The sequence below is a fragment of the Equus quagga genome, chromosome 2 (assembly GCF_021613505.1).
Source record: "Equus quagga isolate Etosha38 chromosome 2, UCLA_HA_Equagga_1.0, whole genome shotgun sequence".
Taxonomy (NCBI): domain Eukaryota; kingdom Metazoa; phylum Chordata; class Mammalia; order Perissodactyla; family Equidae; genus Equus; species Equus quagga.
This window is the reverse complement of record NC_060268.1, coordinates 78287124-78301386: the sequence shown is the minus strand read 5'-3', so window position 1 is coordinate 78301386 and position 14263 is coordinate 78287124. Positions and strand designations below refer to the sequence as shown.

The window sequence follows — 14263 nt, the reverse complement described above, 5'->3', positions numbered from 1 at the left end:
TTTCTAAAAATTCTCCCAAATCAAAACTTGTTCTCCTCATAAGTCAGTTACTAATAGTATATTTCTAAGGATCACGTTGTAGTGCTGTTTTAGAATAAATGTCTTTAGTAATGATTATATTTTAGCATTTGTTGCATTGATTTTTCTCTCCACTGAATTTTTAAAAATCAATTTTCTAAGTAGATTTTAAGTGCCGAGATACATATAAGCTTGATAATGAGTGCATTGAAACAATTTAGTTCTCATTTTTCAATTAAAAAAGAGGATTATCTTTTAGATCTAGGAAAATTGTGCTGTGTACATTGTGGGGGATCAATAAATGATTTGTTGGATAGAACCATCATTCCGAATCAGAATTTAGCTCCTGCTGTGGTAATCCATGATTCTGGCTGGGGCAGAAATCGAGGTGTGTCTGGTCACATTCAGTACGGGTACAGTTTGACTCCTGATATGACCATGACTGCTGGATGTGAGGCATTGACATTTGTTTCTTTATCTTGAAGACCACACAGGACTACCCTTTAGAGCCATGCTCCTCCATAGTTGCCTGTGCACTTGCTTGGCCTGTGGCTGTCATTTCTGAGGGATAAGGGGCTATGCTGAATTACCTGAAGCTTTTCTGTAGCAGGACAATGCCTACGTTTCTCATAGCCATGATAGTTGGGTTCAAGGAGACAGCTGTTGGGAAACCTGGTGCTCCCTCCAGTCCTTATTTACCAAGGCCAGCTGGACTAGTTTGAGTTGGCAGTTTCAATGCAGAATCACCTACTAAGTTCCAAAAACTAACTGTGAGAGCTTAATCTTGGTATTTTCTGTTCTGTATGGACTGGACCACATTGATCAGATTTCATCCCAATATGATGTACACAGATTATCCTCAGTATGGTGCAGTATTTCCCATGACTACTGAGAACTGACACAGCTGAAGCCCCATCTCCATTAGAAAGGGTGACTTGCCAACTTGTGTTTATAACTTGGTCAGCCTCTTTATTCCTAAATATGAGGTGCTATGAATATGGTAAAATCTGGCAAACCTACAAGGGATTAGCCATTTTTTCTCTGACCTCTGTTTTCCAATGTGAGGTCCTATGTGTGGGAGACAGAGTGACTGGGGTGATGAGAAGTGACAGTCTGGAGGTCCAGATCACAAAAAAGCCCTTGCTTAGTGCCAGTCTTGAAAGGATGACCCCTCCAGGTCTTAATCTCAGACCCTGTTTCCCTCTGTAACATGCTGGATGAAAGGATAGGAAAGGTAGATTTGGTTTCCTCTCTTCCTTACCGGCTTTAATGCCCCCCTAAATAAATTAAAAGAACATCATCGACCCATGTACACTTTCACATAAATCTTGGTTAGATGGTCCCATGGAATCATCAATATTTATCTGACTTTGGAACTTGATCCTAAGCATCTCTGCCCTGGCTCATACACGCCTGGTAATTTCAGAGTGAGACCAGTGTGCTCGCTTGTTGAGGTGCCGTGTGTATAGTAGAGAGAGAAGTGGATTTGGGGTCAGCAAATCAGAATCAAAGTCATGGCTTCATAACCTACTACTTGTATGACTTAGGACAAGTCTTCCCTGTCTCAGCATTATTTGTCTTTCCTGTTAAGGGTAGATATCACCTGCCCTGAGCTTTTCATAAGTTATTAAATGAGATAAAATGTATAAAACACATAAAAAGTATACTCCTTTCCTGTTATAAAAATTATACATTTACCATGGAAAATTCAAAGAACAAAACACACTCATAATCTTACCAGCCAGTTTATCATGTCCCTCCAGTCTTTTCTGTGCATAATATGTGTGTATGGGTATACACATGTGTGAGCGTATGTGTGTATATATATTTAATATATATTTAAGTGTGCTATACTCTTCATGCTGCTTTGTGACTTGGTTTTTTATTGATCGTGAACATTATTTCAGATTTAAAATTTTTTTTCTATAACTTTGTTGTGGCTGCCCTGTATATAGGAATATAACATTGTTTATTTTTAACCAAATCTCTGCTTTTTGCACTTGTGAAGGTTGCCATCATCCTTATACAAAGTCTTTTTATAGCTCATAAAAGTGAACTTGCTTGATCAAAATGAATCCATATCTTTAAAGCATTGATACATATTGACATACTGCCTTCTAGAAAAGTTTACCAATTTATAATACCCAGTATATGAGAATGCTCTTCCTACACCCTTGCCAGCACTGCAAATTTTACTTTCATTAACTCATGCTAATTTGAAAGGTATAAAATGACATCTTATATTGTTTTAATTTTAATTTCTTTGAATATTAGTAATACTGAACTTTTATTCGTTTATAATTGCATGTAGGTAAGTTTATATATATATATGCACTTATACATATATATGCAGTTTTATGCATATGCACTATTTATATTTCGTCTTCTGTGAGTTGACTGTGACCTTTAGCTATTTTTAGATTAAACTATGTATCTTTTTGACTTGTAGGAGCTCTTTATATGTGCAATTATATAAATAATATATATTATAATTACATATACATGTTTGTACATGTATATGTGCATGTACATATATTTAATTTATATATGTGTGTTGTGTATATGTGTGTATATATATGTATGTATATATACATATATATATACACACATATTTATATTTCTTCTTCTGTGAATTGACTGGAGCCTTTACCTATTTTTAGACTTAACTATTTATCTAATTGACTTGTAAGAGCTTTTTATATATTATGGTTTTGAGTCCTGCAGCTTATATTGGTCAAATATATTTCTTGGATTGTTATTTGCTTTTTTTTTTTGTGTGTGTGTGTGTGTGTGTGTGTGTATGTGTGTAAGGAAGATTGGCCCTGAGCTAACGTCTGTTGCCAATCCTCCTCTTTTTGCTTGAGGAAGATTGTCACTGAGCTAACATCTTCCTCTCTTTTATGTGGGGCACCGCCACAGTGTGGCTTGATGAGTGGTTCTAGGTCCGCGCCCAGGATCTGAACCTGTGAACCCTGGGCTGCTGAAGCAGAGTGCACAAAATTAACCACTATGCCACTGGGCTGTCCCTTGTTGTTTGCCTTTTAATTTTATTTTTTGACATAGAAATGTTTTTAATTTTTGTGTATTCAAATCTACGAGTGTTTTCCTTTGTGTTCTTACCTTGGAACCAGTAAAAAGAACTTCTCCTTCCTGAGATCACATTACTCCAATAATTTCCTTTGGTTATGATGTGCTTTTATTTTTTTTTATAGTTAACTCTTTAATATTCTGGGATTTAATGAATTTAACTTTTCCCCCCAAAATGGGTACCTAGCTTTCCTAAAACTATTTTCTGAGTAACCTAATATTTTCCTGATGATTTGAAATGCCACCTAATCATTAAGATTCCTTTGGTGGCAAACTACAAAAACTGGCAAAGCCAAAGCCATTTATTGGAAGGATGGTAGGACCTATGGAATAACCAAGGAGGCTAGAGATTAGGCTTAGAAACTGGCTGGTTCTGAGGAAGCTTCTGTGGCTGCAGAAGCCTGACCAAGAGTCAGGGGCTGCCGTGGGAACTCTGAACTCACCAGGTTATAGTTCTGCAGGAGTGAACAGTTCCAGTGGTTCTTAATCTCTGTCCATTCGCTCTAGAGTCAGAGCCAAGAGAGGGAGCATTTGATTGGCCAGGACAAGACAAAAATCTGCTTACCTCTTCCCTCAGACTGACTCCAATGAGATTCAAGTGGTAATTCCCCAAAACAAAGTTAGGTGCTATGAGGAAGGGTCGAGGGGAGGGGAAGGCAGAAAATATATGCTAAGTGGTCAGAAAACAGCTGATATCTGCTCTCCCAGCATTGTCCTGTGTGTGTACACATGCACATGGATACTTAGGTCTGTGTGTCTAGTTCTGGGCTTTTCATTCTGTCCCACTCCTGTGTCTGTTTATTCATATCCCAGAACAATACCACTTTGATTACCTTAACTTTATAATATATTTTTATAGCCGGTAGGGCAATCCCTAGCCCCACCCCCCATCCCAGACTTTAATCTACTTCTTAGAAATGTTCTTGCCTATCCTTAAAAGTTTAGTTTCCCAGACAAGTTTAAAATTTTTTGTCAAGACTCAAAAGGAATAGATTTGAGAGTTGAATTGACATGACATTAAAATTATAGATTACCTTGGCGGAGAATTGACGTGTTAACAATACCATGTTTTCCCATTCATGAACATTGTGTGTGCTTTGGCTTATCCAACTGTTTTTATAAATCCTTCAGGGCAGTTGTTGTTTTTCTTTAGGATATTTAGTACATCTCCATATCTTTGTGTGTGGTTGTGTCTTTTTTCCTCTGCATAATTAAAAATTAACTCATTTTCTCAGCCTATATATAAAATAAATCTCTTTTCTGTTCTAGACTCCTAGCACTCCCTTCCAGAAGGCTTTTGGTAGCCAGACATTTTCTATGCATATTTTGGTGTATTATCATTTTTACGCATGTGTGGAGTCTATTCTATATACCATCATTCACATCGCTTATGTCAGCCAACCATGTAGCTGGGTAACATCTGCTCATCAGCACTTGGAGATCTTCCAGGCTGTTAATAGAGAGCAGCAGAGAATTCCACTGGATGGATGGATGGATGATAGTTTATTTAACCACCACTTAATGAAGGACAGGTTAGGGATGTTTTTCTAAAACAAACATGGCAGAGGAGATTACCCTCTGTGCACATCTATTACTCAACAAATACCGAGTGGCTGTCGCTGCTGCTGTGGGAACTGGCCTAGGTGCACAGGGTATAGTGGTGAACAGAGAGGAATGTACAGATAGATCTGGAGAAGAAATCACTGAGTGTCCTTTCAGTCAAAGCATAAGAGTACACTTTAAATTTACAATGTTATTCCTAAATTGCGTTCCAAAGATGGGGCACCAAACTTTTGCCAATGGTGCATGGCTGTGCCTCATTGCCTCAACCCACACACACTTGTGTGTGTTATCAGAATTGTTTTATCTTTGCCAATCTGACAAAAATGTAAGATCTTATGTAACTTGCATTTCCGTAATTAAAAATAAATTTGAGGTGCTCACTTCGGCAGCACATATACTAAAATTGGAACGATACAGAGAAGATTAGCATGGCCCCTGTGCAAGGATGACACGCAAATTCGTGAAGCGTTCCATATTTTTTCATAACATTAATAAAAAAAATAACAACAAAAGGAAATCAAAAATAAATAAATAAATAAATAAATAAATAAATAAATTTGAGGGGCCGGCCCCGTGGCCGAGTGGTTAAGTTCGCTCTCTGTGCTTAGGGGGCCTGGGGTTTCGCTGGTTCGGATCCTGGGCACGGACATGGCACTGCTCGTCAGGCCATGTTGAGGTGGTGTCCCACATGCTACAACTAGAAGGACCCACAACTAAAATATACAACTATGTACTGGGGGGATTCGGGGAGAAAAAGCAGAAAAAAAAAAAGTAAAAGTTGAGCATCTTTTACATTTGTTTGTAAGTCTTTATTTCTCTATTTGCTAACTGCCAGTTCATTTTTGTGGCCTATGTTTCTGTTAGGTCGTTATTTTTCACAATTGATTTATAAATGCACTTTCTGTGTTAAGGAAACTGGCCATCATCGTATGTGTTGCAGATATATATTTTTTCATAGTTTTTCATCTTTTTTTTTTAAAGATTGGCACCTGAGCCAACTTTTTTTTTTCCTTCTTGTCCCCAAAGCCCCCCAGTACATAGTTGTGTATTCTAGTTGTCAGTGCCTCTGGTTGTGCTATGTGGGACACCACCTCAGCATGGCTTGATGAGCAGTGCCATGTCCGGGCCTGGGATCTGAACTGGCGAAACCCCGGGCCGCTGAAGCGGAATGCACGAACTTAACCACTCGGCCACAGGGCCGGCCCCTGTTATTTATCTTTTGGTGTTTTTAATGGTATTCTTCCTGGGTGGAAATTTTATGTACTCAAATTGATTTTATTCATTTATATATTTTTGCCCTTATGATCTTTGGCTTATATGTTTTGCCTAGAAAACCTTTTCCCAGTCCAAGATTATAAATAATTTTCCCATCCCCCCCCCCCAGTATTTTAGCATTTCATCTTTTAGTATTTATATATTTCATAGATCTGGGATATATTTTGCTATAAGTATTATTACATTTTTATAGCGTTTACAAATTCACATGTGGACCATCTATATTTCTTTTAAAGTTTAATGCTAGCTGTTTTAAATATCTTGTTGCTCTGGTGGGTGCATTTTTTAAATTCTTATTTTATATTATAAGAGGCTACTAGTGGTGTATAAGACTTTCAGTAATTTTACAATTATTTATATTTAACTGTACGTGCCACCAAATGTACAGTTGAAGCTTTGATCCCATAGTTTGATCCCATAGTCAGAGGAAATCATTAAACTTTTGTCTCCTTCTTTCCAGTAGTTGTACATCTTGTTTTGTTGTCCTGTCTAGCTATTTTGTCTCAAACTACCAAAATAATATTGGATATTAATGGTGTTTCATCATCCACTTTTTGTTCCTGAATATTAATTAGAAGCCCTTAATGATTTACTGTCAGCTATGATGCTGAGAGACAGTTTCAGATGAGTATTCTTGTAATGTTAAGGTGATACAGGTCTATTCATATTTTACTAAGAGTCTTTTAAAAAATAAAATGGAGGTTAAATTCTACCAAAGGGTTTTTTTGACATCTGTTAAGATTATATATATTTTTATTTTGATCCATTGGTACGATAGATTACATTAATAGAGTCTCAGGATTATGTTCTACATGGAACATAACTGGAATGAAATCTCCATAGTCTTGTAAAATATTACTGGATTCTATTTTCTGATATCTTATTTATGATTTTTCATCTGTATTCATAAATGCAGTTAATTTGTAGTTTTCATTTTCTCCTACCCTTTCATATTTTGTTTCACTATGATAGTGATTTCATAAAAATTAATTGAGAAAATGCAATCTAAAGAATTTTCTGTTCTGGATATTGGCACTCAAACCTATAATTCTCTGGGTCTAGCACTATTTTATAAGAGTTATTTGATATAATTTTCTATTCTTCCAGCTTTTTTCTTTCTTTCTCAGCTTTTGAACTACTTCTGACAATGTCTATATTATTAACTCTTTTTCATTGTATTGTTCTTTCCACATTTATTAATATGAAGTAACGTACTGAATTTTCTTAAAAATATCTATGGCAACATTATGTTCTTATTCCTTTTATTTGTATGCATACTGTTTTATATTTTATACTTCTCTTCCTTTCTTATTAAGTTTTGCCAGAAATTTGTCTGTTTTATTTATCTGACAATTTAAAGTACCAAAGAAAGGTATCCATTGTAAAATTCCAAAAATACAGAAGTATATAAAGTCTTCTTTAACCTCCCGTGTTGGCATGTACTCATGGAAATTTCTATATGCAAAGTAGAGAAGTAGCTTGAGATCTAGTCCACCTTTTAACTCCTGCATTATATTCTGTGGATGTAAGTTCTGCACATTATCTCACAGGTTCCCAGTGGCACTGTGCTAAGTTGTCTCTAACTTCTCATGTCACAAATAGTGCTGGAGCCAATTTTCTTATAAATAATGCTGTGGACAAGTTTCTGTGTGTTTATGTAGGACACTTCCTAAAAGTTGAACTGATGGCGAAAGGGTAAATGCATTAAAAATTTTGGTGTATGTTGCCTTCCAGAAAGGGTTGTGTTCATGTACATGTCTACCTGCCATCCATGCGAATGAGCATGTCCCACTCCCTTGCCAACATGAGATGTTACCAATATTGAAAATGTTTGCCAATCTGAGGATGAAAAATTAAATCTCATTATTTTAATTTGATCACCCTTGCTCATCAGTGAGGTTGAGCTTTTTTTCATAGAAGCAGAATTTATTGTATTGGTAAGTTAGGAAAGAATTGAGATTTTTATAATATTAAGTCTTTTATTTAGGACCAAGTTATGTCTCTTCCATTTTCAGGCCTTTTATGGCATTGAGGGAAGTGCTCCAGCTTTCTTCATATAGTGCTGAAATATTTTGTATTAACTTTATTCCTAGTTTGTTTGAAGTAGTTGATGCTAATTTCAGTGGTTTTTTTTTTTAGAGTTTATAATTGGTTATTGCTATAATATAGGAAAGATATTTATTTTTTAATTAAACCTTTTCATTTTGAGATAATTATAGATATACACACAGTTGCAAGAAATAATACAAAGAGATTTATGTAGCTTTTATCCAGTTTCCCCCAGTAGTAACATATTTCAAAACTATAGTACAATACCATACTGGGATATTGACATTGATATAGTGAAGATACAGAACATCTCTACCACTGTGAAGATCCCTCATCTTGCTTCTTTATCACCACATTCACTTCCCTTTCCCCCACCTTAACTCCTGGCAATCGGTAGTCTGCTAGAACACTCCATTTCTATTATCTTTTTTATTTCCAAAACCTTATATAAGTGGAATCATGCAATATGTAACCTTTTGGAATTAGCTCTTTTCACTCAGCATAATTCTCTGGCGATTCATCCAGGTTGTTGCACATACTGATAGCTTCTTCTTATTTATTCTATGGAGCAGTGTTCCATTGTACAGATGTGCCACAGTTAATATTTAACCTGCAGAAGGACAGCTGGGCTAATTTTACTTTCTGACTATTATGAATAAAGCTGCTATGAACATTCATGTACAGGTTTTTGTGTGAACATAAATTTTCATTTCGTTGAGATGTATACCCAGGAATTGAAATCCTGAGTTGTATGGTAGGTGCATGTTTAGTTTTTGAAGATACTGCCAAACTGTTTTCCAGAGTGTCAAGACCATTTTATGTTCCCGTTAGCAGTGTGCAAGAGATCCAGTTTCTCTGCATCCTTGGCAGCATTTGGTTTTGTCACTTTTTTTTATTTTAGCCATTCTCGTAGTATGATGTGATGTTCTGTGGTGGTTTTGCTTTGCGTTTTCCTGATGGCTAATGACGTTGGATATCTTTTCATGTGCTGCACTGCCACCTGCATATCCTCTTTGGTGAAATGCCTGTTTATCTCTTTTGCCCATTTCCTTCCTTTCTCCCTCCCTCCCCCGCTCCCTCTCTTCCTTCTTTCTTTCCTTCTTGTGGAGTTTTGACAGTTCTTTATATTCTAGGTACTAGTCCTTTGTCAAACAGTGGTTTGCAAATATTTATTCCAGTCTGTAGTTTGTCTTTTCATCCTCTTAATGGGATCTTTCACAGGGCAAAAGTTTTCAATTTTGATGAAGTCTAATTTATCAATTTTTTTTTTTTACAGATCATGCTTTTGGTGTCAAGTCTAAGAATTCTTTGCCTACCTCTAGATCCTGAATATTTTCTCCTAGGTGAGGGTGGGAGTTCCAGCTTCCCAGTAGGCCTCCACTGATCCCTCCCTGACTAGGAAGGGTGGGAATGCCTCACTACTGCTCCCCAAGTGGCTTGTACTGACATGGGATGAGGAAGTGGTCTCATTCCAGCTGTGGAGTGCTCAAAGTCCTGACTCTCCACCAGGCCTCCTTTGGCACCACCTAACCTGGGAGGCAGAGGGGCAGCTCCTTACTCCTGGGTGGGGGTGGAAGCCCAGGCTCCCCATGCGGTCTCCCTCAGTGCTATGGGAGTTGGGAGTGGGGGGGGGTCTCAGTCTTCATCTCCAGGTCTGGGATATGTAAGGCCAAAAAAAAAAGACAAACCAGAAAACTCATTGCTGTGTCCTTCCCTAGATCCCCGGGTCCTAACCAGTCTGTCTTCTTTAGACTTTTCAGTCTTTTTATGTGTGTTTTGTGTATTATGTCTGGTGTTTTTAGTTGTACTTAGAGAGAAGAACAGGAAAAAGTACATCTACTCCATCTTTCCAGAAGCCAAAACTCTGTTGATTTTTGTATGTCGAATTTTTTAACTCTAAAAGTTCTCCCAACGTATCTTTTAGTTTCCAGGTAGACGGCCATATAGCTATGAAAATAAATATATTTTCCCATCATTATGAATATTTGCAGCACATGTATTCTTTTCTTGGCTTTTTACATTGATTGGTACAGATTTAAATCGGCATTCAGAGGGTTGGCCCCATGGCCGAATGGTTGAGTTCGGGCACTCTGCTTCGGTGGCCCAGAGTTTTGCTGGTTTGGATCCTGGCAAGCCATGCTGAGGCAGCATCCCACATAGCACAACTAGAGGCACTCACAACTAGAATATACAACTATGTACTGGGGAGTTTACCGGTGAAGAAGAAGAAGGAAAAAAAAAGAAGATTGGCAACAGATGTGAGCTCAGGTGCCAATCTTTAAAAGAAATAAAATTAAAAATCAGCATTCAGTACCCTGTAATACAGTAGGCTTTTTTCACCATTTTTAATGAGAAACGATTAACATATGTTACTGTGCAAGTTTAAGGCAAACAGCATGATGGTTTGATTTACATATATTGTGAAATGATTACCACAATACGTTTAGTTAGCATCTATCATCTTATATAGATAGAATGAAAAGAAAAAGAAAGAAAAAAAGAAAAATTTTCTCCTTATGATGAGAACTCTTAGGATTTACTCTCTTAACAACTTTCATATATATGATACAGCAGTGTGAGCTATAATCATCACGTGGTACGTTACATCCCTAGTACTTATTTATCTTGTAACTGGAAGTTTGTACCTTTTGACCACCTTCTTCCAGTTCCCCCTCCCCCCACCATTCACCTCTGGCAACCATAAGTCTGATCTCTTTTTGTGTGAATTTGGGGTTTTTTTGGATTCCATATAAAAGTGAGATCATCCAGTATTTTTCTTTGTCTGATTTATTTCACTTAGCATAATGCCTTCAAGGTCCATCCGTGTCGTTGCAAGGTTAAGATTTCTTCATTTTTTATGGCTGAATAATATTCCAGTGTGTGTGTGTGTGTGTGTGTGTATGTATTCCACAACTTCTTTATCTGTTCATCCATCAATGGACACTTAGGCTGTTTCCATGTCTTGGCTGTTGTAAATAATGCTGTTATGAACATGGAAGTGCAGATATCTTTTCAAGTTAACGGCTTTTTTTTCCTTTGGATGTGTACCCAGAAGTGGAATTGCTGGGTCAGATGGTAGTTCTATTTTTAATTTTTTTGGGGTCATCCATACTGTTGTCCATAGTGGCTCTACCAATTTACAATCCCACCAGCAGTGTACAAGGGTTCTCTTTTATCCACATCCTTGCCAGCATTTGTTATCTCTTGTCTTTTTGATGATGACCGTTCTAACAGGTATGAGGTGATATCTCATTATGGTTTTAGTTTGCGTTTCCCTAATGACTAGTGATGTTGAGCATCTCTTCATATACCTGTTGGCCTTTCATATATCTTCTTTGGAGAAATGTCTGTTTAGACCCTTTGCCCATTTTTTAATTAGATTATTATCATTATTTTTGCTATTGAGTTGTATGAGTTCTTTAAATATTTTGCGTATTAACCCCTTATCAGATATATTTACTTTGCAAATATTTTTCCCATTCCATAAGTTGTCTTTTCACTCCATTGGTTTCTTTTGCTGTGTAGAAGTTTTTTAGTTTGATAAAGTCCTACTTTTTTTCCTTCTTTAATTTTATTGCTTGTGCTTTAGGTGTCATATCCAAAAAATCATTACAAAGACCCATGTCAAAGCTTTATTTCTATGTTTTCTGTTAGGAGTTTCATTGTTTCAGGTTTTACATGTAAGGCTTTAATCCACTTTGAGTTAATTTTTGTGAGTGGTGTAAGATATTCTTTTATGATATGATATGAATATCTGGTTATCTCAGAACCATTTATTGAAGAGACTGTCTTTTCTCCATTAAGTATTCTTGGCTCCCTCGTCAAATGTTAGTTGACCATATATGCTTTGGTTTATTTCTGGGCTCTTGATTCTGTTTCATTAGTCCATTCGTCTGTTTCTGTGACAGTAACGTATACTGTTTTGATGACTATAGCTTTATAGTATAGGTTGAAATCAGGAAGTGTGATGCCTCCTGCTTTGTTCTTTCTCAGGATTTCTTTGGCTGTTTGGGTTATTTTGGGGTTCTATGTAAACTTAAGGAGTATTTTTTCTACTTGTATAAAAAATGCCATGGAGGGGCTGGCCCCGTGGCCGAGTGGTTAAGTTCGCCCTCTCCGCTGCAGGCGGCCCAGTGTTTCGTTGGTTCAAGTCCTGGGCGTGGACATGGCACTGCTCATCAAACCACCCTGAGGCAGCGTCCCACATGCCACAACTAGAGGGATCCACAACGAAGAATATACAACTATGTACTGGGGGGCTTTGGGGAGAAAAAGTAAAAAAAATAAAATCTTTGAAAAAAACTGCCATGGAAATCTCGATAGGGATTGTATTGAACCTATAGATGGCTTTTGGTAGTATTGACATTTTAGCAATAGTAATTCTTCCAATCTTTGAACATGGGATTCCTTTCCATCTATTTGTGTCTTCTTTGATTTCTTTCATCAATGTCTTGTACTTTTCAGAGTACAGATCTTTTACCTCCTCAGTTAAATTTATTCCTAAGTATTTTATTGTTTTTGATGCTACTGTAAATGGGATCGATTTCTTTATTTTTTTCAGAAAATTTGTTATTACTGTATAATTTTGTTTGTTAATATTGCATCCTGCAACTTTACTGAATTTGTTGATTAGTTCCAACAGTTTTTTGGTTGAGTCTTTAGGATTTTGTATATAAAATCATGTCACCTGCAAACAGAGACAATTTTAATTCTTTCTTTCAAATTCAGATGGCTTTTATTTCCTTTTCTTGCCTGATTGCTCTGACTAGGACTTCCAGTATTATGCTGAATAGGAGTGGTGAGAGTGGGCACCCTTGCCTTATTCCTGATATTAGAGGAAAAGCTTTCAGCCTTTCAACATCGAGTAGGATGTTAGCTGTGGGATTCCTGTATATGGCCTTTTTTATGTTGAGATATGTTCTTTCTCTGCCCACTTTGTTAACTGTAGGCTTTTAATCTAATCATTGGCTGAGCTTCATAGAAGGACACAGGATAGGAGACACAGCAGGGAGAAGAGAGAGCATCTTCACATCATTGGGAGGCCCAGCAGCTTCATTTATTTGCCCGTCACCCGTGATGTGGACTGCTCTCACAGAAAACGTTCAAGCCGCCTGTGGGCTACCCTGACACAAAAGCCACAGTCCCTTTTCCAACAGGCATTTTTATAACATCTTTGTAGTCACAGAGGCCCACGGCCTGCCGCCAGCACACAGCTTCCCTGATCAAGGCACGTGCCCACAGGACAGGGGAGACATTTCTACACTGATCTGTGGCGTCCAAGAAAGCAGCGACATGAGAAGACAGAATGTTCCGGTCCTTCTTCCAGGTCAATCTGGAGCAGCCCAGGCCCCATGTTACCCTTTACTCCTGTTGAATATTTACAGGGAAAAGTGTAGCTAATAACAGTCGTTTTTTGTACTCTTGTTTTATTCCTGACTTTCAGGGGATTGGGAGTGAAAGGGATTGACCCGATGGGTCACCATTCAGTGTGATGTTTGCTGTCAGCTTCCAAGTGGTGCCCTATTCACTTAAGGCATTTCCTTCTTGCCTGGCTTTCTAAGATCTTATTTTTTAAATCAAGAATGGGTGAATTTTATCATTGTCTTTTCAACATCTGTGAAGATGATCATACAGCTTTCCTCCTTTGGTTTGTCAATGTAGTGATTTGCATTAATAGATTTCCTAATGCAAAATCACCTTTGCATTACAGAAATAGGCCCTCCTTGGTCCCCGTCCACCTAAGGTGTACATATTCTGCGGCATTCAAATTGCTAATATTTTAAGAGTTTTGTCTCTAAATTCGTAAATGAGATTGACCTACAGTTTACCTTTTGGTGCTCTCCTTGTCCAGTTTTCATATCAGAATTACGCTTACTATACAGAATGAACTTGGAAGCATTTGGTTTAATCTATGCTTTGAAACAGTTTAAATAACCCAGAAATTATCTACGTTTGTTGCATTTTGGGGAGCTGATTTGGCTGTTTAAATTTTTTTTTTAATGGAGAAACAGTGTGAGATTTCTTTTGGGGATGATAAAAATATCCTAAAATCATCTGTAGCTGCACAATACCTTCAAGATACCAATGGCTTGTACACTTTAAGCAGGTAAATTGTGTGCTTTTTTTATAGGTTTTAAATAGGTGAATTTTATCTCAATAAAGCTGTAATAATTTTAAAAACCTTTTAATTGATTGCTATGTCTTCTCTTAATGTTGCAGTTTGTTTTCTCTCCATTGATTTAAAGTTTATCTGTTAGTTACTAACTAGTTC

The 14263-nt window shown here is 37.2% G+C and overlaps 1 protein-coding gene and 1 non-coding gene across 3 annotated transcripts in view; both read left to right on the top strand.

Moving 5' to 3' along the window:
- Positions 1-14263, top strand: part of ENTREP2 (endosomal transmembrane epsin interactor 2) — a 431496-nt gene that overhangs the window by 311361 nt on the left and 105872 nt on the right. The gene's annotated exons all lie outside the window — the stretch shown is intronic.
- LOC124236553 (U6 spliceosomal RNA) lies at positions 5042-5148 on the top strand. Its single transcript, XR_006887785.1, has one exon. It is a non-coding gene; the product is annotated as a U6 spliceosomal RNA (small nuclear RNA).